The sequence below is a fragment of the Silene latifolia genome, chromosome 9, assembly GCF_048544455.1.
Source record: "Silene latifolia isolate original U9 population chromosome 9, ASM4854445v1, whole genome shotgun sequence".
NCBI lineage: Eukaryota > Viridiplantae > Streptophyta > Magnoliopsida > Caryophyllales > Caryophyllaceae > Silene > Silene latifolia.
In genome coordinates, this window is record NC_133534.1 from 31,660,226 (window position 1) to 31,665,631 (window position 5,406).

The 5,406-nt window shown below is 39.3% G+C and overlaps 1 non-coding gene across 1 annotated transcript; it reads right to left on the reverse strand.

Annotated features, from left to right (window-relative positions):
- Nucleotides 1-1,390: 1,390 nt before the first annotated feature.
- LOC141604340 (small nucleolar RNA R71) lies at nt 1,391-1,497 on the reverse strand. Its single transcript, XR_012526044.1, has one exon. It is a non-coding gene; the product is annotated as a small nucleolar RNA R71 (small nucleolar RNA).
- Nucleotides 1,498-5,406: the final 3,909 nt, after the last annotated feature.

Here is a 5,406-nt window from a genome sequence, read left to right on the forward strand (position 1 = left end):
ACATGGGGAATGATTCATGCTTAATTTAATATGTTTTCATAGTTTATTTGTTTGCTTGTTGTGATCTCAACTTATGCACATGTTATGTTTGATGAAATGCGAGCCTATGAATCCTTAAATTTTTTACCCATCACTTACCTTTTCAATGAGACTTGTAAGACATAAACCAACTCGAGTCTCATTAGACCATGCATATAGTTGACTAGGGAGGATTAAGTCGACTTGTAGGTGTTGTACAATCTAATCGATTCGGCTCCGGGACCCAAACCTTCCAAGGATTGTAAGATGTAAACCAACTCGATCCATCACAACAATAATGTCTTGCTTATAATTTGAGAATATGTTTGTATGATCAATTCCCATGAATCTTCTATGACCCCATGACACCCTAGTGCCTTTTACCAGCTGTTTACATCCCTTTTTAATCATCTTGCTTGTTTACTTTCATTGCTATTTAGTTTAGTGATCTTCTACTTCAAACCCCAAATTGTGACACCCTTAGACACCGCTACTTACAATTGAAAATCTTACTTCAATACCCGTCCCTTGGGATCCGACCTTTACTTACCTCTTTACTAATAGTAGAGTTGTTTGTGGAGATATAAATATTATTTTGGTCTAGGTGCTCCTAACAACAAGTAACCGAAATTAAGCTCCAAGTGAGTCCCTACCAAAAATGGCGCCGTTGCCGGGGACGGTGTTAACTTGATTTAGATTTTCTTAAATTGTTATTAGTTGTGTCTTTCTTTGCCTTGGGGAAGTAAAACTCCTGAAGGTTTGTTCTAATTATTTTCGAGTTGTTTGATATTTTGCATGTCTAGAAGATCACAAGGTAACTTGTTACCCATTGATCACGAAATTGAAAGAACTTTGACAAACAATAGAAGATTTGCTAGAGGTACTTTGAGAGGTATTGGTGAGGTTGTAGATATTTAACCAAACACTATTGAGTTCGTAAACCCTTTTGCAAGAGAAGGTGAAGAGAACCCAACACACAATCCAACCCAAAATCAACCCACAATGTCTAAATTTTCATCACATTCCGTACCAACCGAGGAGGACCTACCCAATGGTACTCCCACACCACAACACTTAACCGGAAATTTTATTGCTAAATACGCATTTATCCAATTAGTCGAAAGAAGCCAATTTAGGGGATGCCTAGTGAAGACCCTCATTCTCACATGGAGACTTTTGTGACTATTTTGATGTGATTTCACAAACCGGTGTAACTCAAGACCAAATTAGATGGGTCTTATTCCCTTTTTCTCTAATTGGTACCGCAAAACAATGGTTGAAGAGCCTTGATAAGGCTACTCTCGGAATTTACTCTTGGAAGAAATTGGCTCTAGCCTTCTACAAAAAGTTCTACCCACCGGAAAAGACTAACATGCTAAGAGCTCAAATTACGGGTTTTAAGCAAAGAGATGAAGAATCTTTGTATGAAGCTTGGGAGCGGTTCAAGGGAATTTGTCGCTCATGTCCTCATCATGGACTTAGCGAGTGGTTCTTGGTTCAACAATTTTGGAATGGTCTTTATGAAGACTTAAGAAACATTCTCAACATGGGATCAAATGGTATGTTCACCGAAGTTGACGATATCAAACTTGGAACAAGATTAAGGAAATGGCAGTCCATAATTCACAATATAGTAGACCTCACAAGGCTACTAGAGGAGGAAAGCTCAACTTAGTGCTCACATTGATACCATCAACTTAAAGTTCGAAAAAGCTATGGCTAGACTTGAAGAAGCCTCAAAATCACCAAAGCAACATTTTAATGCAATGACGGCATCTTCATCAATCCCAAGTGGGATATGTGAGAATTGTGGAACTTTAGGACATGACCAAAGTGAATGTAGGGGAACAAATGAACAAGTGAATGCTTTTCAAGCATACAAGAATGGTACCCCTTATTCTAATTATTACAATGAAAACACCAAATGCCACCCAAATATCTCATACAAAAGCCAAAATGTTCAAAACCCTCAAGCAACATACACCCCACCTCCCATGAGAAACCAAAATCAAAGACCCTTTTACAACCAAAACCAAGGTTACCAAAACCAAACTCCATTCAATCAACAAAATGACCAAGGTTTTGATGTTCAAAAAGTGGTCCTCCAAATGCAAAAGAATCAACAAGAGTTTTTCACTCAAACGCAAAAGGATAGTCAAGCAAAGGACATCACCATCAACAACATCCTAGCCCACACCAAAATGTTGGAAACCCAATTGACTCAACTAGCATCTTCAAGTTCTCAAAGACAAAAGGGGCAATTACCAGCTCAAAGTAATCCCCCAAGACATAAAACGGTTAGTGCCATTCACTTGAGGAGTGGTACGAGATATGAAGGACCGAAGAAGCAAGTTGAGGATGAAGTTGTGGAAGCTAGTGACAAAGAAGAAGTTGTGCAAAACTCCAAGGAAGGGGAACTAAGAAAGGAAGTGATGCGTGTCTATAATATGATGTTTTACATCTTTATTTCCACGCATTTTATGTCTATTATATGTAGTTTATTCTACTATTTCCCCTATTTCTGTCTACTCTCGCATTTTTATGTAATATTGCAGATTATTGCGGAATTCGAGTAGATAATGAGCCAAATCCGTCCCAAAGTGTTTAGCATTTGACATGAAGGGAAAGCTCGAGAAGTGAACTTGGTGCGCATTTTGAGGCCTGAAAGACAGCTTTATGAAGAATTTAGAAGCGGATTGCCAGCTACAATGGTCTATAGACTAACCTACATGGTCTATAGACCGTCAGAATGCTTCTCGTCATTGCAGGCTGCTTCAGATGGCTATATCTCGAGTACTAGAGCATATAATCGATTGATTCTAATTGGAGGTGAAAGCTTACCTCTTACCTTTCCAACGCCGCGTAGAACGCTTGATTTGACGAAGTAAAGAAGAAATTGCAGCTGTTTTAAGATCGGTGCGCGCTGCAAGAATCGTCAGAATGCAATTCTGTACAGCGCTGTTGGTCGATCGACTGGTCCAAGTGGTCGATCGACCACTCCACGAGTCTGACAAGAATTTAAAGATGAGATTTAGCTTAAGCCCATTGTATATTAGGTTTAGGAATAAGTGTTACGTTATATTTCTATATAACGTAGCCTGATGTATCGAGTTTTGATCCAGTCTTTATCATCAAATTTATTAGGGTTCTATCTTGAGTATAGCATTAGGGCATAATTGTTCGAATACAATTTGCTTTCGTTCTTGCTTTTCGGATTCTCCCCTTCTCAGCAATTCCATTCGGTATTTCTTTGTTCCAATTTCAGTTTACTGCTTTATTTCGTTCATAGTTTAGAATTGTTAGAGTAGTTTCCCAAAAGCCAATTTATCGTCTCATGTTAATTGCTTGTTTCGTTAGTTTAATCATGCATTCAATATCTCTGTTCGTTAATTTCATTGTTGTTTTTATCACAAGTATGAGTAGCTAAATCCCTTGTACTAGGATGTAGGGGATCTATAGCGTAGATGGCGTAGAATTAGGAGACCTGAATTAGGGTATTGGTCGATCGACTGGTTTCTCTGGTCGATCGACTGTGCCAGTTGGTCGATCGAATGCCTATAGTGGTCGATCGACTGACGCGTGTATGATTAGCACCGTTTTTAATTTATTAAGTGCAATATTTGATAGCGAGACTGAGAGGGAACCTGTTAGATGCTTAGTATTGACCAACCCATTAAGATCGCGAGATAGGGGAGGAAAATAATTAATGAATTAGAACAACTAAATTGCTAAGATCGCAAGACAGGTAATTTAGGCTTTAAGAATCACTTTTCCGTACGAGAGCTAGCATTAGTGAGACTTAGGAGCTACTGGTTAACTTGGACCGTGAGGACTTGTTATTTACCCATCTACACGACTTTATTTCAGACTTACCTAGGATTATGCGCCATCGCAGCTATAGTGAACCGACCGTCTTAGCATTCCTTTTATTATCGTTTACATCCCTTAATACTCTTATTTGTTTATTTAGTTATTTTAGACTTAATACATATCAAACCCCCCACAACTGTTACCCTTAGACTAGAACTAAAAACAACTAAAATTGTAACACCCTCATACTCCAAGTGCCTTACCAGGACCACTCAGGTATAAGGATGCTACCATCTCGGTTACCCGAGGCAATGATAATCATAAGACAATAAAGAAACGTACTTTAAAAGTAAATATAGTTAAGGTGATTACATGATCAAAACCAAAACTGATAAACTGAAATACAACATCCTCAGGCGATCTATTGCTAAAACTATCAAAGCTATAAAACATCATCTGACACAGCGGAAGACTTCTAACTGCCACGTGATGACTCATCCCAGCTATCCCATACGCGTCATATCATACCTGCTCAATAACTGCTCACCACCCCCGAATGGATCACCACAGTTTTTAAAACATTAAAGGGGTCAAGATACTAATCACACAATTTATATAAACCAAAGAACACGAAGAAACAAACAGCTCAAACAATCACACACACAATCACACCCACTTCAATCAATCTCCGTCACCGACTGTCCACTGGACCAGCCCTGCCAGTGGGGGACCGCAGCCGTACCCACCAAATCCCCGCTCATCATACCGAGCGATAACCCTGTCCCATTAATGTGCACATCCCCTCCCGTGGCGGGTTCCATGGAGGGCGAAACTAGGGCGTGAAGCCACTCCCGCAAGTGACTCCACTTAGACGAGAATGCATCTCGAGAACCAGAGACAAACAATCACAACCATCAACAACAATCAATCAACAACCGTCTGAATCAATCAACAATATACAATCACAACCGTCTGAATTAATCAACAATCACTTACTACAGCACAATCACCACACATTATGTAATTAATACTGAGTAGGGAAACCCTACCTGGAACAGCAACACAATTAAACGGTCTCAACAGCTGTATCAAAATTCCTCTTCTACGAATCCTCCTCCTAACATATAATCACATAATCACTAATTACACAAAACTACCACAAATCCCCAATTCCCAAAATTAGGGTTTAACGAAACTTAATTAAATATAACAAATTCGATACGTAGATCTTACCCTCGACGCAAGGATCACAAAGATGTAAAGAACGATGAAATCCGACCTCTCAAGCTCCGGGATTTGTCAATAATACGGCGAGGATGATTCAACGTAACTTCTAATCTTCTCTTGAAGGTTTTTAGATTGTAAAAGTGTTTTGAGAAAAGTGACGAAAGCCTTATATATCATTCCTGCATTTTTAATAAAACCCGTCAAAACATTACCCGTAAACCGGGCTACTTGATCGAGTAGCTGAGGTACTCGATCGAGTGCCCCCTTACTCGATCGAGTATCAAGGTTACTCGATCGAGTACCCAACAGGTCAGAAACTATTTTTAAAACGCAACACACCCTTACTCGACA